This window comes from Ambystoma mexicanum, chromosome 9 (assembly GCF_040938575.1).
Source record: "Ambystoma mexicanum isolate Mex_15411 chromosome 9, UKY_AmexF1_1, whole genome shotgun sequence".
NCBI lineage: Eukaryota > Metazoa > Chordata > Amphibia > Caudata > Ambystomatidae > Ambystoma > Ambystoma mexicanum.
Genome location: NC_090931.1, coordinates 1,182,429,900 through 1,182,453,474, shown reverse-complemented (window position 1 = coordinate 1,182,453,474; position 23,575 = coordinate 1,182,429,900).

The window sequence follows — 23,575 nt, the reverse complement described above, 5'->3', positions numbered from 1 at the left end:
TGTCTCCCTGCTGTTGCCCCCCAACCCCCGCTCATGCCCCGTGTCTCCCTGCTGTTGCCCCCCACCCCCCGCTCATGCCCCGTGTCTCCCCTGTTCCACCCCACCCCCCGCTCATGCCGTGTCTCCCTCCTTTTCTCCCCCACCCCCGCTCATGCCCTGTGTTTTCCCTGTTCCCCCCACCCCACGCTCATGCCCCGTGTCTCCCCTGTTAACCCCCACCCCCCCGCTCATGCCCCGTGTCTCCCTTCTGTTGCCCCCCGCCCCCTCTCAAGCCCTGTGTCTCTCTCCTGTTACCCCCACCCCCCTCTCATGCCCCGTGTCTCTCTCCTGTTCCCCCCACACCCCGCTCATGCCCCGTTCCTATCTCTTTTTACCCCCCACCCCCCTCTCATGCCCTGTGTCCCTCTCCTATTCTCCCTACCCCCCGGTCATGCCCCGTGTCTCCCTGCTTTTGCCCACCACCCCCGCTCATGCCCTGTGTCTGTCTCCTGTTACCCCCACCCCCCGCTCATGCCCCGTGTCTCTCTCCTGTTACCCCCCACCCCTTCTCATGCCCCGTGTCTCTCTCCTGTTGCCCCCCACCCCCCGGTCATGCCCTGTGTCTCCCTGCTGTTGCCCCCCACCCCCTACTCATGCCCGTGTCTCTCTCCTGTTTCCCCTACCCCCGCTCATGCCCTGTGTGTCTCTCATGTTGCCCCCCACACCCCGCTCATGCCCTGTGTCTCTCTCCTGTTACCCCCACCCCCCGCCCATGCCCCGTGTCTCTCTCCTGTTACCCCCCACCCGCTCTCATGCCCCGTGTCTCTCTCCTGTTGCCCCCCACCCCCCAGTCATGCCCTGTGTCTCCCTGCTGTTGCCCCCCACCCCCGCTCATGCCCCATGTATCCCTGCTGTTGCCCCTGCTCATGCCCCGTGTCTGTCTCCTGTTACCCTCCCACCCCCTCTCATGCCCCGTGTCTCTCTCCTTTTACCCCCCACCCCACTCTAATGCCCCGTGTCTCTCTCCTGTTATGCCCCACCCACCTCTCATGCCCCGTGTCTCCCTGCTTTTGCCCCCAACCCCCCGCTCATGCCCCGTGCCTCTCCCCTGTTACCCCCCCACGCCCCGCTCATGCCCCATGTCTCCCTGCTTTTGCCCCCCAACCCCCTCTCATGCCCCTTGTCTCTCTCCTGTTCCCCCCACCCCCCGGTCATGCTCCGTGTCTCCCTGCTGTTGCCCCCTGCTCATGCCCCTAGTCTCTCTCCTGTTCCCCCCACCCCCCGGTCATGCCCTGTGTTTCCCTGCTGTTGCCCCCCACCCCCCGCTCATGCCCCGTGTCTCTCTCCTGTTACCCCCCACCCCCCTCTCATGCCCTGTGTCTCTCTCCTGTTGCCCCCCACCCCGGTCAAGCCCCGTGTCTCCCTGCTGTTGCCCCCCTCCCCCTGGTCATGCCCCGTGTCTCTCTCCTGTTCCCCCCACCCCCCGCTCATGCCCTGTGTCTCTCCCCTGTTGCCCCCCACCCCCGGTCATGCCCCGTGTCTCCCTGCTGTTGCCCCCCACCCCCTGGTCATGCCCCGTGTCGCTCTCCTGTTCCCCCCACCTCCCGCTCATGCCCTGTGTCTCTCCCCTGTTGCCCCCCACCGCCCGCTCATGCCCCGTGTCTCCCTGCTGTTGTCCCCCGCTCATGCCCCGTGTGTCCATGCTGTTGCCCCCCACCCCACTCATGCCTCGTGTCTCTCTCCTGTTGCCCCACACCCTCTGGTCATGCCCCGTGTCTCCCTGCTGTGCCCCCCACTCATGCCCCATGTCTCTCTCCTGTTGCCCCCCACCCCCGGTCAAGCCCCGTGTCTCCCTGCTGTTGCCCCCCTCCCCCTGGTCATGCCCTGTGTCTCTCTCCTGTTACCCCCACCCCCCGCTCATGTCCTGTGTCTCTCCCCTGTTGCCCCCCACCCCCGGTCATGCCCCGTGTCTCCCTGCTGTTGCCCCCCACCCCCCGGTCATGCCCCGTGTCTCTCTCCTGTTCCCCCCACCTCCCCCTCATGCCCTGTGTCTCTCACCTGTTGCCCCCCACCCCCCGCTCATGCCCCATGTCTCCCTGATGTTGCCCCCCGCTCATGCCCGTGTGTCCATGCTGTTGCCCCCCACCCCACTCATGCCTCATGTCTCTCTCCTGTTGCCCCCCACCCTCTGGTCATGCCCCGTGTCTCCCTGCTGTGCCCCCCACTCATGCCCCATGTCTCTCTCCTGTTACCCCCACCCCTCGGTCATGCCCTGTGTCTCCCTGGTGTTGCCCCATCCCCTGCTCATGCCCCGTGTCTCTCTCCTGTTACCCCCCATGCCCCCTCTCATTCCTCGTGTCTCTCTCCTGTTGCCCACCACCCCCAGTCATGCCCTGTGTCTCCCTGCTGTTGCCCCCACCCCCCGCTCATGCCCCGTGTCTCCCTGCTGTTGCCCCCCACCCCCTGCTCATGCCCCGCATCTCTCTCTCCTGTTACCCCCACCCCCGATCATGCCCTGTGTCTCCCTGCTGTTTCCCCCCACCCCCCTGCTCATGCCCTGTGTCTCTCTCCTGTTACCCCCACCCCCCTCTCATGCCCCGTGTCTCTCTCCTGTTACCCCCCCACCCCCCTCTCATGCCCGTGTCTCCCTTCGTGTTCCCCCCACCCCCCACTCATGCCCCGTGCCTCTCTCCTGTTACCCCCCACCCCCCGGTCATGCCCCATGTCTCCCTGCTGTTACCCCCCACCCCCTGCTCATGCCTGTGTCTCTCTCCTGTTCCCCTACCCCCGCTCATGCCCTGTGTGTCTCTCATGTTGCCCCCCACACCCTGCTCATGCCCCGTGTCTCCCTGCTGTTGCCCCCCACCCCCACTCATGCCCCATGTATCCCTGCTGTTGCCCCCGCTCATGCCCCGTGTCTGTCTCCTGTTACCCCCCACCCCCTCTCATGCCCTGTGTCTCTCTCCTGTTACCCCCCACCCCCTCTAATGCCCCGTGTCTCTCTCCTGTTACGCCCCACCCCCCTCTCATGCCCTGTGTGTCTGTATCCCTCCCACCCACCCCCCGCTCATGCCCTGTGTGTCTGTATCCCTCCCACCCACCCCCCGCTCATGCCCCGTTTGTCTGTAAAACGTCCCACCCACCCCCCGCTCATGCCCGGTGTGTCTATCCCTCCCCCACATCCCCCGCTCATGCCCCGTGTGTCTTTATCCCCCCACCGCCCGCTCATGCCCCTGTGTCTCTATACCTCCCCCCCACCCCCGCTCATGCCCCATTTGTCTCTATCTCTCCCCCCCACCCCCCGCGCATGCCCCGTGTGTCTCTATCCCTCCCACCCACCCCCGCTCATGCCATGTGTGTCTCTCCCTCCCACCCACCCCCGCTCATGCCCCGTGTGTCTCTATCTCTACCACCCACCCACCCCCCGCTCATGCCCCATGTGTCTCTATCCCTCCCATCAACCCCCCGCTCATGCCCCGTGTGTCTCTATCCCTCCCACCCCCCCGCTCATGCCCCGTGTGTCTATCCCCTCCCACCCACCCCCGGTCATGCCCCGTGTGTCTCTCCCCCTCCCCCCACCCCTGCTCATGCCCCGTGTGTCTCTATCCCCTCCCGCCCACCCCCCGCTCATGCCCCGTGTGTCTCTCTGCTGTTGCCCCCCATCCCCCGCTCATGCCCTGTGTCTCCGTGCTGTTGCCCCCCACCCCCCGCTCATGCCCCGTGTCTCTCTTCTGTTACCCCCCACCCCCCGCTCCTCTCATGCCCCGTGTCCCCCTCGTTTTCTCCCGCCCCCTGCTCATGCCCCGTGTCTCCCTGCTGTTGCCCCCCACACCTCTCTCATGGTCCGTGTCTGTCTCCTGTTACCCCCCACCCACCTCTCATGCCCTGTGTCTCTCTCCTGTTGCCCCCCACCCCCGGTCATGTCCTGTGTCTCCCTTCTGTTGCCCCCCACCCCCCGTTATGTCCCGTGTCTCCCTGCTGTTGCCCTCCCACACCCCTCTCATGCCCCGTGTCTCTCTCCTGTTACCCCCACCCCCTCTCATGCCTCATGTCTCCCTGCTGTTGCCCCCCAACCCCTGCACGTGCCCCGTGTCTCCCTGCTGTTGCACCCACCCCCCGCTCATGCCCCGTGTCTCCCCTGTTCCACCCCACCCCCCCGCTCATGCCCCATGTCTCCCTGCTGTTGCCCCCCACCCCCTCTCAAGCCCTGTGTCTCTCTCCTGTTACCCCCCACCCCCTCTCATGCCCCGTGTCTCTCTCCTGTTCCCCCCACACCCCTCTCATGGCCCGTTTCTAGCTCCTTTAACCCCCCACCCCCCTCTCATGCCCTGTGTCTCTCTCCTGTTCTCCCCACCTCCCGGTCATGCCCCGTGTCTCCCTGCTGTTGCCCACCACCCCCGCTCATGCCCTGTGTCTCTCTCCTGTTACCCCCACCCCCCGCTCATGCCACGTGTCTCTCTCATGTTACCCCCCACCCCCTCTCATGCCCCGTGTCTCTCTCCTGTTGCCCCCCACCCCCCGGTCATGCCCTGTGTCTCCCTGCTGTTGCCCCCCACCCCCCACTCATGCCCTGTGCCTCTCTCCTGTTACCCCCCAGCCCCCGGTCATGCCCCATGTCTCCCTGCTGTTACCCCCCACCCCTCGCTCATGCCCGTGTCTCTTTCCTGTTTCCCCTACCCCCGCTAATGCCCTGTGTGTCTCTCATGTTGCCCCCCACACCCCGCTCATGCCCCATGTCTCCCTGCTGTTGCCCCCCACCCCCGCTCATGCCCCAGGTATCCCTGCTGTTGCCCCTGCTCATGCCCCGTGTCTGTCTCCTGTTACCCCCCCACCCCCTCTCATGCCCCGTGTCTCTCTCCTTTTACCCCCCACCCCACTCTAATGCCCTGTGTCTCTCCCCTGTTGCCCCCCACCCCCGGTCATGCCCCGTGTCTCCCTGGTGTTGCCCCCATCCCCCGGTCATGCCCCGTGTCTCTCTCCTGTTACCCCCCACGCCCCCTCTCATTCCTCGTGTCTCTCTCCTGTTGCCCACCACCCCCAGTCATGCCCTGTGTCTCCCTGCTGTTGCCCCCACCCCCCGCTCATGCCCCGTGTCTCCCTGCTGTTGCCCCCCACCCCCCGGTCATGCCTCGTGTCTCTCTCCTGTTCCCCCCACCCCCCGCTCATGCCCTGTGTCTCTCCCCTGTTGCCCCCCAGCCCCCGCTCATGCCCCGTGTCTCCCTGCTGTTGCCCCCCGCTCATGCCCCGTGTGTCCATGCTGTTGCACCCCACCCCACTCATGCCTCGTGTCTCTCTCCTGTTGCCCCCCACCCTCTGGTCATGCCCCGTGTCTCCCTGCTGTTGCCCCCCGCTCATGCCCCGTGTTTCTCTCCTGTTACCCCCACCCCTCGGTCATGCCCTGTGTCTCCCTGGTGTTGCCCCCACCCCCTGCTCATGCCCCGTGTCTCTCTCCTGTTACCCCCCACCCCCCTCTCATGCCCCGTGTCTCTCTCCTGTTGCCCACCACCCCCAGTCATGCCCCGTGTCTCCCTGCTGTTGCCCCCACGCCCCGCTCATGCCCCGTGTCTCCCTGCTGTTGCCCCCCACCCCCTGCTCATGCCCCACATCTCTCTCTCCTGTTACCCCCACCCCCGATCATGCCCCGTGTCTCCCTGCTGTTTCCCCCACCCCCCTCTCATGCCCCGTGTCTCTCTCCTGTTACCCCCCAGCCCCCTCTCATGCCCCGTGTCTTCCTCGTGTTCCCCCCACCCCCCGCTCATGCCCCATGTCTCCCTGCTGTTGCCCCCCACCCCCCGCTCATGCCCCGTGTCTCTCTCCTGTTCTTCCCCAACTCATGCCCTGTTGTGTTCTCTTTATACACCCCGCCTTCACTTTCCATGGTGGCCATCTTGGTAAAAGATTTTCCTTCCTACACCGGGACGCCGCAGGCGTCCTGGTTTGGGAAGAAACATCTTTTTTTTACCACCTGGGGTTCCCACTTTGAGGGCCTAAGATGCTAGTGGTCTTCATCTATTGAAAAGGACGTTATGGTTAAGTTGCACTAATAAAAACCTATGAAATTCAATGAAAAAACTTTGTTAAAGGGACGTTATGGTTAAGTTGCTCTACTAAAAACCTACGAAATTCAGTGAAAAAACTTTGTTAAAGGGACGTTATGGTTGCAAGTAAAACCGAAAAACCCTTGAAATTCGCCAGTTATGGTAAGCTAAGCAACCATAACTCGCGCCACCACCGTGCACTGCTAAGACTAACACCCACGACATCAAAGATGACATCACAAATGTCATTGATGACATCACTGATGACATCACATGTCTGGCTCACTCTTTTTTCTTTTGCTGACATATCTAGGCCACATGGTTTTCTTGAGCAACAGTCAGAAACTAAAAAATGTATTTTATTTGTAGACGTATCCTTCAAGTAGGTTCTTACAGTAATTCTCTGTAGAATCCAGTCACATCATATGAAACATATAAATAGGGGAAGACACAAGCTTGAAATACAGCAATCCTTTTGTGCATAAAGATAATCAAGACTTATCTGCACTTTCTGATAGTTCTGTTGTTTTTTTATGGTTGTACTTTCCCTGTATATGGTCATATTTGTATACATTGCTGTCACACTACTTTCCTAAGGTTCCAATACATCAAGTGATACATATACATAGGGTAAATAGCAGCTTTGAAACAGCAATCATTTATTTGCATGAAAATAATCAGTTAGGTTATGAATTGTTTCTGCTACTACTTGTGCTTTTTTGCTAACTTCACTTTCCCTGTATATACCCATATTGGTATGTGTTCTTTTCTCTTTGTGTTTTGTCAATAGTAATGGAATTATGTAATACATGGGTTTTATTAGCTACTTATTACATATTTCACAGTACACAAAAATACATTAAGAAAACAATTATCATTTCATTATTCAACATATTAACATTACGAATATTATACCTTCATCTTGTACGCAGCACACAATGCTATGTTTCTGCATGAGTAGCTTAGTATACTAGATAGAACCCCATAATAGAATGCTATTTATATCAATGCATCATTCAATGCACTAATTAGGGTAAGATATTTATTGCAATGATCCTTGACACTTTTTTCGCAACATTATAATAAGAATCCCTTGTATTCATGAAAAGTACATACACATGTGATGTCATCAGTGATGTCATCAATGACATTTGTGATGTCATCTTTGATGTCCTGGGTGTTAGTCTTAGCAGTGCACGGTGGTGGCGCGAGTTATGGTTGCTTAGCTTACCACAACTGGCGAATTTCAAGGGTTTTTCGGTTTTACTTGGAACCATAATGTCCCTTTAACTAAGTTTTTTCACTGAATATATATATATATATATATATATATATATATATATATATATATATATATATATATATATATATATATATATATATATTCAGTGCAAAAAACTTTGTTAAAGGGACGTTATGGTTAAGTTGCGCTACTAAAAACCTATGAAATTCAGTGAAAAAACTTTGTTAAAGGGACGTTATGGTTACAAGTAAAACCTAAAAACCCTTGAAATTCACCAGTTATGGTAAGCTAAGCAACCGCCGTGCACTGCTAAGACTAACACCCATGACATCAAAGATGACATCACAAATGTCATTGATGACATCACTGACGACATCACATGTGTATGTACTTCTCATGAAATATGTGTAGAAGGGATTCTTATTATGTTGCGAAAAAAGTGTCAAGAATCATTGCAAGAAATATACCCTAATAAGTGCATTGAACGATGCATTGATATAAATAGCATCCTATTATGGGGTTCTATCTAGTATACTAAGCTACTCATACAGAAACATAACATTGTGTGCAGCGTACAAGATGAAGGTATGATATTCATAATGTTAATATGTTGAATAATGAAATGATAATTGTTTTCTTAATAGATTTTTGTGTACTGTGAAATATGTAATAAGTAGCTAATAAAACCTGTGTATTACATAATTGCATTACTATAGACAAAACACAAAGACACAAGAACACATACCAATGTGGGTATATAGAGGGAAAGTGAAGTTAGCAAAAAAGCACAAGTAGTAGCAGAAACAATTCATAACTTAACTGATTAGTTTCATGCAAATAAATGATTGTTCTGTTTCAAAGCTGCTATTTACCCTATGTATATGTATCACTTGATGTGATTGGACCCTAAGGAAAGTAGTGTGAGTACAATGTATACAAATATGACCATATACAGGGAAAGGACAGCCATAAAAAAAAAACAGAACTATCAGAACGTGCTCATAAGTCTAGTGATTATCTTTATGCACAACAAGGATTGCTGTCTTTCAAGCTTGTATTTTCCCATATGTACATGTTGCATATGATATGACTGTACTCTAAGGGAATTACTGTAAGAACCTACTAGAAAGATATGTCTACAAATAAAATGAAATTCTTAGTTTCTGACTATTACTGAAGAAAACCATGTGGCCTAGATATGTCAGCAAAAGAAAACATAGTGAGCCAGACATGTGATGTCATCAGTGATGTCATCACTGACATTTGTGATGTCATCTTTGATGTCCTGGGTGTTAGTCTTAGCAGTGCACGGTGGTGGCGCGAGTTATGGTTGCTTAGCTTACCATAACTGGCGAATTTCAAGGGTTTTTCGGTTTTACTTGGAACCATAACGTCCCTTTAACAAAGTTGTTTCACGGAATTTCATAGGTTTTTAGTTGCAAAACTTAACAATAATGACTTTGACTTCATGTACATGTCATATGGAACTGACTAGACCTCTTCTTATGAACTTGATGTCCGCGAACTTATTTAATGTTCGCGGAAATGTTCGGAGAACAGTACCACTACCTAAAAACTGTGGGGGGGGAAGAGGGGGGGTATGTTTGATTGTTATATCATAATATAAGAACATTTAACAAATTCAAAAAGCAGCACACAAACACATTATATATAGTAATACATAATAAATGTAACCCATATATGTAACACACTAACCATTCATTTAAATACAATATGTTCTGAAATGGAATATACCACAAGAACATAAATTGGCTTCCAACATAATTACCTCACAGACACAACAGAACTGAGTACAAGACCAGACCCACTGAATACATAGGACTTATCTTACCAGAAATAGTAAGTGTACTTCATTTTACTCATACATTTATAAACTTTCTGTATTAGATTAAAAAATCTTTTCTTTTTTTTTTTTCTCACAGAAATGTCTAGTACTCTGGAATGGCTAGAGGACAATTTCCCACATGAAGAAATGTCACAAGATAGTGAAACTAATGGTAAACACTTTATAATATAAACCATTTAAATATTATTATTTTGTATACATTTAACATATATATTTTTTTTATACAGAGCATAACAAAATAGAAACTACCTCTGAAGAAGCTGTTATGGAAAACACGCTTGACAACATAAAAGAAAAAATTAATTTACTGTTGACCAATTTTAATAATTTGAAAACTTTTGTTGAAGATCATTTTAAAACAAAAACATCACACCATTGCCCCACATGTACTTGTCCCTCCTCACCATATCCCAGTCAATTATCCCCAAACCCTCTCCATAATCCAAAACGTTTTGATGAGATTTCCATCCCTTCCTCACCTAATACCAATCATGTTGAAACCCCAAATTCTCGTGTTTTTGTTTCTGTTTCTGCCTCACCTTCTCTGTCATAAATTATTAACATATGTTAAATAAAGTTTAATTTTTATATTGTATTGTGAACAGTTTCCGTTTTTTTTTTAAAACAATAAAAGTGTCCGCGGACAGTGCAAGTGTTCTGAAATGTTCGTACATAAACGAAAATGGAGGTGTCCTGAAGAACACCACACCTGTTCGTACTGTTCGCTAGCAAGTTGAAACTGTTCTAAGAACACACGTGGTGTCCTGAAATGTTCGTAAAGAAACAAAAATTAAAGTGTTCTAAAGAACACTATATCTGTTCGTAATGTTCGCTATCAACTTAAAACTGTCCTAAGAACACAATTGGTGTCTTGAAATGTTCGTAAATACACGAAAATGATGTGTCCTGAACAACAGTACAACTGTTCGTAGTGTTCGCTACCCAATTGAAAGTGTTCTAAGAACACAATTGGTGTCCTGAAATGTTCCTACATAAACAAATTACACGTGCCCTGAAGAACACTATATCTGTCCTTACTGTTCGCTACCAAGTTTAAACTGTTCTAAGAACACACGTGGTGTCCTGAAATATTCGTTTCACGTGTGACGCACTTTTAATTACTTCAGAACCCGAACAATGTCCGTAGGACATCAATGCGCATGCGCTAACCAATCTCCGTGCACTTGGTGTCCTGCGGACAGGCGCTTCCTTCGCAGACTAGTTCGCAAACAGATCATATGACCGCGCCCACACTCATCGTGTGTCCTGAAATGCGGACACTGTTCGTGTCCCCGAACAATTTAAAAGTACATTTTAAGATAATCCATAATATTTTTCAATAAAATCTCACAGTGCCACAAGTCCCACATAGCAATCTTGAGTTTCTATATACCTTTTGAAACTTTCCGATCCTTTTTTTGTGTTCGATCTGTCCGCGCACAGTGCGCATGTCCGCGGACCCCGCACAAGCACCCCTATAAAAGACCATGCCCAAGAGCTTATTCCCATTGTGTTTCTGGCTATTCTTCAGAACACAGTGATTTTTGCTGCCACCTTCAGACTACACCATCATCGACATGGCATCCTTGGCTGCTGAACTGCCACTTGGTGCTGCACCTGCTTCAGCACCACCACCACCCCCTCCACCACCACCACCTCCCCAAGGGCCTGAAGAGAGGAACATGACTGAGGATGCGGAGGAGGAGGAAGAGGATGATGAGAATGAAGTAGAGGAAATCCCTACTACCCGCACTAGGCGTGAGTCTTGGGTGTGGCGGTTATTTACCATTCATGGGAATGGTCCTAAGGCTCGTGCGAACCATGTTAACTGCAATGAGTGCAAAATGGTACTCAGTCGCGGGAAGCACAGTAACTACAGCTTTGGGACCACTACTATGAAGCCACACCTGACGTCATTTCACTCTGGGGCTATTCGCAGGGTTGTACCTTGCGAAGAACGTAGCAGGTTGATTTCCTCTACTTCATCCTCTGTTTCTGATCCTGTCACCACAAGGACCACCTCTGTGGGACAGCGTCTTTCTCAAGCTGCCTCACAGGCCATACAGAATGCTGATGACCCTTACCTTTCGAGGGTCACAGTTGTATGTATGTACTGTGACACAGTACTCTGCAGGGGGGAGCGACTTCAGAGTGCTTTTGAGACTATCGTCTCAGAGCACGAGAAGACCTGCTCACTACCCAAATAAAACCCACTCTACATCTTCCTCTCTCAGCTCGCCCTTTCTTATCCCTGTGGTTGGTGTCCCCCCCTTTACCCTCCTTTACCCTCCTCTCCTAGTGTGTCGTGTCTGAAAAACCAAAAAAAATACAAAATTACAAAAATCAAAAAAAAAATAAGGCTCTTTTCAGAGCCGCCTTTCCCAGTTAAAAAATAGAAGTGAAAATAAATGAAGCAGTGCTCTTTGTATTTTTTAGAAATCCGCGAACAGTTCGCGAATATTAAAAAATTGGGTTACTACTCCATCACAAACATTGTAATTTTCTCTGGAAAGAAGTGGTGGCTCTGAAAAGAGCCTCTGGGTGGTGTTTGTAAGTCAAAAATTGTAAATGCTTAACATCTACTTCAAAATCGTTGTTGTAATTCCAAAAAAGGTCGCAATGCATTTTGTACATTTCTCAGAAAAATCTGATTGCCAGCATAAGTAAGATGGACTCCATCTCTGCCAAAAATGTATGTACTACAAAACATAATATTTTCATTGTGAAAAGAAGACATGCCAAAATCTCTTAGAAAGCCACAAACAGCCTTATTAACATTGCACCTTGCTTTTTCCATTTGTGGACCAAATGAAGAAGAACAAAGCCACATTTGTCTCTGCGCAATCCGTGAAAATATCACTTGCGAATTAGGAAACATGTCCATAACCTTCCTCAGTCCTTCTTTCATAGCAAATTGCAAAAGAATTCCAGTCACATGCCCTAAACTGTTCCCTACACAATGAATTACAATTATGTCTGGATGTTGCTTTGTCTCCAAAGTAGCACAGAGAGGTAGCAAATCCAACCACTTCATTCCACGTACTCCATACCAGTGTCCTTCCACATGTGGGAATCCAAGATCTACAGGTACTCCACAGCTTTCTGCATGCACCTTCAACCAATGTATCCACGAATCTCCTAAAATCCAAACAATCTGTTTTCTGAAACACACAGCCATAGCTATCTTTTGTTCTCTCAGCAAAAAGAGTATCTCAAAAAATCTCTCCTGGCACAACACACCCACCAAACTTTCCTGACCAATCCCTTTCAGTGCGTATTCTCATTTGCATGACTTCTGAACCCAAAAATACCCGGATGTAACTCCCGATGTCCTGGAACTACCGCCATGTCCGCGGACATATCGTAACATGAACAGCCCTTCTACCATTTGCACTACACTCTCTCTGCCATTCCCTCATTGGATGTACCTCAAAAATCACATGACCATGCACCAATCACATTCAAGACCTCTACATCTAACTGCATCATCATAGATCAGCACTGCAAATGTACTCTGAATCTCTCTGAGTACAAGTGTCATATCATTGGCAAGCAGCATCTACCACAAATACTGTACAAGTCTTCAAGATTTCTACTTGCAGCTCCATGCATATCCATATGCATGAACACAAACTTCAGGTATGCATCTTTTCTGTATAGTACATGACATAGCTCTCAACCATTTTTGTTTTACAGGCGGGTGAAATCACCCGATTTTGTTTTTAGCGGGTGAGACGCCCATTGGAATGAATGGGCGTGTAGGAGGCTTGGCGGGTGAGTCTGCCCTTTACAAGGCGTGTGACACCCGCCAAAAGAGTGTGACTTGAGAGCTATGGTAGATGAACACATTTTCAAACAGACTTTTACATTGTAAAATCTGTTAAATGAATTTACTGTACTTTTTTCAATTTCCTAACATCAACTACCACTTATACACCTTTATACGTTTTACTTTCTTTAAACACACACACTCAAATCATGTTAAACTAACATTTTTTAAATGAAATATATAGACTACATATATTCAAACAAAATTGCATGCAAACACAATCTATGTTTAAACCTTTATAAAAAATACTTATACAATTTCATATTTTTTGTTTTTATTTATTTATTTACTTAATTACTTTAAATTAGACATGACATTGAGGCGCTATTACCTAGAACAGTTTACTTACAGAAATAGTGGTATTCACTAATATATTATAAATTTCACAAAACATAGTAAAGATATTTTATTTTTGCTACAGTTAGTCATTCAATACAATTTGTTCATTAAGAACATATCATATGCACTGAACTGATGCAATGTATCTTATGTAAATAAATTAGTTTAATGGTTTTACAGAAGGCACTTAGGATTTCAATTAAAAAAATCAATATCTAAATTAAACACAGTGCTATATACAAACTAAGTTACTAATTTGAAGCTTTCACAGTTGCAGTGAAGACCAGTTTCCTGAAAAGAAGCAGCCGAATTCGAAGAAGAAAGAAAAACTAAGAAGTTACCTGTTAATTAAAAAAAAAAAGTAAGTAAAATATCACCATATTATTTATATTATTAATCAAATATGCTATAAAATTAATACCAGCTATTTTGGTTTCTTAAAATAGAGATTTTGTACCATTAAGTCCAAAAATGTCCATGTCGTAAACAGCGATTTACAACCAGAATGGCCCACAAATTTCTATTTTTGGACACACAAATTAGCCAACTGAACCACTACAATTTTCATATTATAGAACAAACAACTCTTTTAATTGTATACATTACATTTACTATTTGTACTTTTCCACACCACTAGCTTACTTTTTTTGTCATCTGAACCCCAGTTTAGTGACACATAAATTCAAGAATACCTACCCCTACTAGTTTTAGTTCCCAATGCACAATCACACACCATTATATACATCTTTATCATCTTACTCAAACACTCATGCACACAGCACACATACATTCCAGAACACCCCAACCCATATCTTCTTTATTTTTTTCAACAGACCCTAAAGAATGCCTACCAAAAGACAACTCTGTAGAAAGCAACGCAAAATTAGAGCAAATGAAAATAAAGGTGTCCAACATAAGCATCCATCTCTAGCAGAATTTGTAAAAAAAGTTGAAACAAAACAGCTAATACAATCATTTAGTGAAACACAAGAAGTTTCAAGTACAACAACTTCGCTTCCTCTATCAAAATGTAAAACAAACCATAAAACAATTAACAGAAAATCACCTATCAGTACAGATAAAACTACTTCTTCAAATTTTAATATAGTGCAAAGTAAGCATACCAAGAAAAGTATTTTTAGCCAAAATATACCGTCACAAAGTCCTTCAAAATCTTATAAAAACAGGAGAGAAATCAGGTTCAAAGCTTAAAACCTATCGTAGGAAATTAATCTTAGAAGCATTGATGGACAGTGCAATTCTTCTCAAAAGAAATGTATTTATTTTACTGTTAAACAAAATGAAACCACTAACAAAACTAATAACTAAATTACAAAAAAGACTTCTCAATAAGCGAAATGTCAACAGAAAGAACTTCTTAAATATCTGTGGAGGTGAATGGAATCACACTACGAGCACAGAACCATATTTTAATGAAGAAGCGTACAAACAAAAGCAAACAAATACAATTGCCATAAATAGCAGTGGTCGAGGTTATGAAATAGTGAATAATACCATAATGGAACAAGAAGTACTCCTTACAAAAATATGCCCTGAAAACTGAATTACCCCTCCATTCAACTGAATCAGAACGTCTAGTGTACAAATGGCCATGCACGTCAATGTGTAACATTCCCAAACAATGTTTCAAATCTTTACACCAATTCCTCAATAAATATGTAAAAAGCAAAGACAAAATCAAAATTAAATTACTGCAAAATATAGATACCTGTCCAGTGCGCAAATACACAGGACTACAAGGAAATTCATTGGCCTGCATTACAGGACCTACTTGTAAAACCACTTTCCATGATATCAAAAGGATATCAACACATCATTCAACTATAAGAAATCTAGTCTATAAACTGCACTATGCTAAAAGTCCAGCTTAGCACTAGCAAAGTTAAATAACATCCTTCTACATGGTACAGCAAAAGACCTACTTGAAGAAATTCACTATATCCAGAAAAAATATTTTGGAAGTGAAAGCCATTTACAGAATGAAATAGCTTTAAACCAATTAAGCAACAATTCTACACATGGCAACCTTTTGCTAAACACATACAAAAAAGAAATACTAAAATTTAAAAGTACATCAGCTGAAGTACTAAACCATGTATGTGTATGTTGCTGTAGAATTTTTTATAAAAGTAACACAACAACTGTGGACCTATCATACAAAATAGAAGACAATGAAGATTCTAAATGATTTGAATTAGCTCTCTACCTTCTAGCAGAAAACAAATATGAAATAACTGAGCCCTTAATACTTTGCAGTTATTTCACTACAAAACTTGACAACAACCAAACTCCTTCACGTTCTATCACAAATAATTTGGAATTATACCCAGTACCAAAACCTCTACAACAACTTAATTTATATGAGAGCATCATAATTCAAACAGTACACCCATTTCAAGCAATAATACGCCTTCAACCAAAAACAGCAACATTACCTCCCTCTGAATTGGTAAAAGGCATTCGTGGAAAAGTAGTTTATTTACCATTAAATTTAAAAGAAAATGTGCATACTCTAGGAGTGCAACGTCCAATGCAGCAATCTTTAATTATATTAGTAAATGGAGTACCTACAAAAGACAAAAAAATATGGCAACAGCTGGTAGATTTATATAAAATTAGACAAGCCTTCCAATATCTTAAAGAGAATAATGAATATTACAAAGAAATTAATATTGAAAAAAACGTGAAAGATACAACTGAAATAATTCAAGAAACACAAGAAGCTGGTCAATTTGAGCTACTAGATCCTGCTACAATATCAAATACTTTAGACCAGTATACAATTCATCCTTTGCACTGTAATGACACCGTACAAGATGTACTGGAAACTTACCAAATGCGTCAAACAAAAGGATCGCCAATCAGTATATGGGAAAAAAGTATAGAAGCACGTGCTTTTCCTCTACTCTTTCCAACTGGCAAAGGAGGAAGATATGATGATAGACCTATTCAAATATCAGCATCAGAATACCGCTCATTACGGATGTATTCTGAAGATCCCAGATTTAGACAAAATGTGGAATACATATTCCACCTACTCTTTGAAAGTGAGCTAGCAACTTTATGTTACAGAGTTGCACACATATTAAAATCAGGAACACTCTTTCAAAATATGACAGCTACACCATTATTAGAGAAAGTGCAACAAAAGGATGAGGTTTTACAATCAAATATTACAAATCTATTAGCAAATATGCGTGGTACTAAAGAGTCTGGTTTCGACGTCATGGAGATGTAGTTGTATGATCAGAAACCTCTGCCCACCCGCTTGGTTTGTTACATTAAGTTGTGCAGAATATGCATGGGAAGATTTACATGATTTCTTACGCATATCAAATAAAAACAAAACAAACATAGATATTCTAACACCTGGAGAACTTTGTTCTTTGGATCCTGTTAATGTTTCAAGATATTTTCACCATCGCTTCATTGCTATGCTACATTTTATTTGTAATAAAACTTTTCCTCCCCTTGGAGAAGTGCAACACTTCTTTTGGAGAAAAGAATACCAAGCCAGAGGAGCACCACATATCCACATGCTTTTATGGATTAAAGATGCTCCTAAATTTGGTCAAGACAGTGATGCCACTGTTTTACAGTTTATTGAAAAATATGTCACTTGTCAAATTCCATCAGAAGCCACAAATAGTGATCTTTGTGCACAAATTTTACAATTTCAAAGACACAAATGTGGAAAATATTGTCGTCGCAAATACAAAAACAAAGGCAAATACTACACCAAATGCCGATTTGGTTTCCCTAGACCAGTTACAAATACAGGTCAAGTAAACAACCTCATGTCTTCAGTTAGACATACTGTTAAAGGAAAGTCACCTAAAAATACATATTACATAAAAAGAAAAGAAGAAGAAAAATATATCAATGATTATAATGCAATCATTGCCCACTTATGGAATGCAAACATAGATGTGTAGTACATTGCAGACAATTCTACTGCAGTTGCACGATATGTCACAGCATACTTAACTAAAGCAGAAAAGACAGAGCTCCAAGACCTCTGGAATGACCTGTCATCAGATAAAACAGTATCTCAGAAATTATACAGCTTGGGCATAAAAATGCTCACCCATAGAGAATGTGGATCTTATGAAGCAGCTGATCGTTTAACTAGTACTTCATTGTATGGTAAATCTGAAAATATAGTATGGCTAAGTCTTGGTCCAGCTTAATCTAGAAAAAGAGTTCTAAAATCATATGAAGATATAGAAGCAATAGCCAAACATGATCCCAGCAGCCAAGACATTTTAAAAAACAATTGATTGGACACATACTACCCAAACAGAAGTAATACTTTGGAAAACATGTGTCTATACCAAATAGCCCAAAACTACACATAAAAAAATAATATGAAACCCGATGAAAAAAAAGGTAAATATAGAGTGACAGAATGTGAAGGCAGCTTAGTTAAACTCACTAAACCAAATTTAATTAATCATATCAAATTGTCATTGAAGACTCCTCAACATAAAGAAGTATATTACATGTCCCTGTTACAACTTTTCAAACCATGGAGAAAAGAAGAACAATTACTAGATAACTATGACTCATATGAGGATGCTTTCAAAGCAAATGAAAGCACTATAACTGATGTAAACTTCACACAGTACAAAACAATGTTGCACAATGAACAGCAACATGAAGAAGAACTCCAAGCCCAACTAGATAAGGATACTCCTGACAGTAGTCAACCTTCTGTAACAGGAAGCCAAGAACCACTGGGAGAACCACTAATAACAAATGAGGCCGAATTAGCTATGGTAGAAGTAGAAAACACCATATGTCAGTATGAAGATAAGGAAAACTTAACTATACTACAATCAAAACTAAACAATGAGCAAATTAGCATTTTTCAAGAAGTAACAAAACAAATTGCACACGGTGTAAAACATGAAAATAAAGAATGTTCCTGCCATAATTATAAACCTATACTACTGTATGTCAGTGGTGAAGCTGGTTCTGGCAAAACATTCCTAATCAAAATCATTAGTAAGTTCCTTCAACAATTGACAAACAACAAACTGTCAGCTGTTGTCACTGCCCCCACAGGTTTAGCTGCCTACAACATAGGTGGTGTTACATTACACCGATTACTACTATTACCAGTAGAACACCAGAACAAATTAGACTATTACAAACGTTCTGCAGAAGCTGCAATGGAATTACGCAGAGTATTGAAACAAATGAAAATGCTACTAATAGATGAAGTGAGCATGGTCTCCAACCTGATGTTAGCTTTGATTCACCTCAGATTACAAGAAGTACTCAAAATAGACTATTAAGAGCTCTTTGCAGGAAATTCTTTGGAGATCTGCTTCAATTAACGCCAGTAAAAGGTGAACCTATTTTTAAAACATTAGGGCACAAACTCTGCCGTAAAACTGTTGGCAGCATTGGAAATGTCAACCTTTGGCAACATTTCCAATACAGAGAATTAACAGAAAACTTGCGCCAATCTGCAGATCTAACTCATGCCAACATTTTTAAAAGTTTGAGAGTTGGTATACTTTCTAAAGAAGCAGAAGCATCATTGAAAACCCGGCACATTAATGCACTTTATGGTGATAATGCATGTGATACAGATGTTATGGAACAATTAGCCCACAAAAATGTCAATTGTACGGCCTTAATGCCAACTCTTGCAAGCTGTTTCAAATTCAATGAAATCATGCTAAGTAAAGAAATGCAACCAATAATGGAAATTAGCGCCACCGACAAACTAGATGTACATGGTATGACACTACCCATGTGTGACCAAGCCACAACAAGACTAAATAATTTAGAAAAATCAATCTCAAACACAGCAGGCTTAGAAAAGATTTTAAAATTATCCTTAAATTGCAGAGTAATGCTTAAACGTAACCTTGACGTGGACCAAGGACTAATTAATGGAGCACTGGGTACAGTTGTTGGCTTTCAAACATACTCACGTGACAACAAAATTCAGTTTGACAATATACTCTTTGACAAACTTTCAGAAGTAAAACGGATAGGACGCTCAACAGCTAGATTCCTTCTCTTCAAAGATATGTATGTACGCAGAGAACAATTTTCTCTAACTCTTGCATACGCAGTCACAATTCATAAATCACAAGGTCTTAACCTAGACAAAGCAATGATAGATATTGGTAACACAGTCTTTAAAGAAGGCATGAGCTACGTAGCACTATCACGCTTACGTACACTTGACGGTCTATTTCTAAACAACTTTGATACAAGTAAAGTAAACGCTGATATTCCTTGCATTTTAGAATATAATCGACTTCGCTCACTATACGCTCACCATCCAAACACATATTCTGTTCCACAAAAACTAAAACATTGTAAAAGAAAACTAAATCAAACTGAAATGCAACATGATGTCACTGCAAATCCTCCAAAGAGAGTAAAAGAAACTAATACTTCATCAAGTACCACAAACAAAAAAGAATCAATTAGAGAAAGTAAACCAGGTACTTCTTTAAAGAAGGAAGACAAACTCCAAAAAAAACAGTTAGATACAGAACTACCTGGACCATTTAAATTCTCAAATATACTTTGTGTAAGTTGCTATGCAAATGTAGCAATGAATATTCTATTTCAATTACCACCGATTGTTGACAACATTTACTCACACAGTACAGACCCATTGTGTTTGCAAATGTTAATACTTCACAGAAATGCAGCAAACAATCCTGACAACACATATAGTGTTTTTGGAATAAGACGACAATTGGACTACTGTGCTGGAATGGTGAAATTCACTTTAAACTCACAGGAAGATCCACAAGAATTTCTAATGTACTTACTACAAGTACTGGAAAACAAAAACATACCTATAAATGAAATCTTTCAGATTTCATACATGTGGAAACATACATGCACTCTCTGCAACAATGTGACACAAGAAGAAATCCCCAATGAACGCTTCATATATATATATCAATACCAAATTGTGAATCCATTCCATTTCAGCAACTTGTACAAAATGCAAACCATGGTAGATTATGCTCTACCTGCAATTCAGATAATCGCTCCACGTTAGTAATACAAACACATAGTAAATACGTAATACTAATGCTTCTACGTTACAATGCAGATGGTACCAAAAACAACTGCAAGCTGACTGGATTCACACATGGTCAAATATCACTTGGTCAGAAAACCTTCACAACAATAGGTATAATCTACCACGCACGAGCCACAACCAATTCAGGGCACTACACTGCATACATAAAAAAGAAATGTGGATGGTTTGAATGTAATGATAGTACCATTACTCTAAAGCAGAGATTACCAGCAAATCTTACAAATGCTTATTTGATGTTCTTAAAACCAAAATTTGATAAATAAACTGTATTTAAACCTTTAAGTAAATTTGTGTTACAAAAATATAAACTGTTAGAATACTCCAAAAGCTATCTACCTGCTCAAAGATTCTACAACAACTAATCAGATAAATGAATACCACTAAATTAGACCAAACAATACACAGTTAGAATACGCCAATTGGTATCTAACTGTCCCAAAATTATAAATGTGTGTTAAAATAATATAAACTGTTAGAATACTCCAGAAGCTATCTAACAGCTCAAAGATTCTACAACAACTAATCAGATAAATGAATACCACTAAATTAGGCCACAAAATACACAGTTAGAATATGCCAATTGGTATCTAACTGTCCCAAAATGTAACAATATCCAAATATTTAAATGAAAACCACTAAAATATATTAAAAAAATAGACAGTTAGAATACACCAATTGGTATCTAACTGCTCCAAAATTTTATAATATCAAAACAAATGAAGAATCTGTTACTGTTCCAAAAAATATACAACAAAGCAAAGTATAAAGCATTAGCCAGAAACAACAAGTGAACACTGAAAACAAACAAACAAATAAACTGTAGCATAACAGAAAAAGGGTTTTTTTTAAATCCAACATGGATTTTTTTTTCTCCCACAGACCCAATGATTTTAGCAACAAATACAGAAACTGAGCAAATTGCACAGTACTCTGATTTGTACTCTACTAAATATGAGGGTAGAAAAAAATAAAAGTATATTGCTTATACAATGTAATAAGTCATTACAAAATACTAATACTAACATGCTATTTTCTTTTATCACAGAAATGAAGAAGAAAAACATGGACTCTGTAGGGTATTTTGTGGAGATTTGGGGCCTGACGGTATTTTCTTACCGCCGAAAAATAACTTAGCAACAGTCACTCCTTGTATTCAGATTGGGCCATGTACAACAATAATACAGTGGACATGCATTATTTCAGCACACAGACATGCATATTTGCTATGCGTGGTTGGTATGCATGGTTGGTGGTATTTTGGTGAGCATAATTCCCTTGTTTTATTTGTGGCCCCAATATCCAGAACCCCTTATTTTTGTTTAGATTTTTCGTGTAATCACTAGAGAGACCTCAGGCTTGCATTTCAGGAACACCACATTTTCATTTTTAGTGTGCCACCATGGGCAATTTCTCTCTGTCTTATCTACGGCAGCGAGCTATCATGTGGTATTTTCACTATCTTATATACGGTAGTGAACTATGTCCCAGGCCTCCCTTTTTGCCGACTCATAGACCTCCGACAAACTACAACACACACAGTTAGTTATAATTGCTCATACTGAATTACATTGTGCAGACGGCTGCAGCCAAATTTGATGTTTAGCTACTTTGAAAATGACAATTGCACTGTCTGAACATCTCCCCACATCATCAGCACTGTATTGGTAAATATAAAACACACCACCCGTCTGCTTTCAAATATTTTTGTGTATTATAAAAGTTGCATTTAAACACGATCTCACTCTTTACCGAAATAAATAAAAATAGCACAGTAACAGCATTATCTGTGATACACTGAAAAGAGAGTGGCGGAGACAAGAACTCAATTTGCAACATTAAACACGTGAGTAAAGCACAGGAATCTCCTTTCCTACACTGACTGAATATTCTCGTACACACTCAGCCCCCACACTTCTGTAATTACCTTATCTGTTCAGCATGAGTTTTCTCCGGCTGTTCTCTTTCTGAATTTGGCTCCCTTGAAGATTAACCCCAGTGAAAACAAGCGTCTTTCGCTCTCAAACCGGGTTATTGCCTGGAATTCTCAGCTTTTGCAGCAGGAATGCTTCAGCCAGGAAACAGGTCCTTCTCCCAGCTCTGCCAAATCTCGATTGTCCTCCCCCTCTCCTCAAGCTTCCCCAGCAAAACTCTAATCACTGCCTCTAGCATGATACTTGCTATGACGCTGCTCCAATCAGAATCAATCATGCCATCTCCTCCCTCACTACACAATGGCTCATTTCTACAGTAACCATTTGTAACCAACTGATTTCCTGTTCCTTCGAGCCCTTTGCTTCCTGTAGTTAATTGGACAGAGCAGCAGAGAAAAATAAAAATAATTAATGCGTGTTTAAAAGTTCACTTTCAGAGTAGGCCTAATTCTGCAGTGGAGACACATTTTTATTAGTGGGTTATGGTAAAGGCAGTTTTATTAGTCAGGTTAGTTATTAATAAGGTTAGTTATTAATTTTGAAATGTGTCTCTTGCACCATAGGCATTTCAGGTGAAAAATGGTGTGCATGTTTGAATGTGCACGTGTGCTTTTAACTGTAAAAATAGATTTGCATCTTATATGTAAAAATCGTTTTTGACTGAATAGCCTGTCTTTACTTATATGTCCATGTTACTCTGGCAACACATATAGCAAAGCACCACACCCATGTGGTGGTGCTGCATCAAAAAAAAAAAAATGCTACCTGTGCAGTAGTGCTTTACTCTGTGCTGTAACACGCCAAATATCCTTACAACTCCCATTACTAGACCAAACAGTAAGTATACAATAATAAGGACAAACATAGCAGCACATCACATCCATAGTATCTAATACCTTTGTTCCTTATACATTTGTTTTTCACCCAAAGTTATAATCAAATATGAATGTGATATGCTGCGGTGGTTGTTGCCAGGGCATAGAGTCTTGGGTGCATGGCCATGCACCCAAGACTCTATGCCCTGGCAACAACCACCGCAGCATATCACATCCATAGAGTCAAACATTTCAACTATGATCTATGGGAAACTTTTAATGTCCGCGAACAATGTGAGTGTTCTTAGAACACTTTGAACTTGCCAGCGAACAATACGGACACCGTTTTCAGGACACCCCCTATGAACATTTCAGAACAACGCGATAGTTCTTAGAACACTTTCAACTTAACAACGAACAATACGG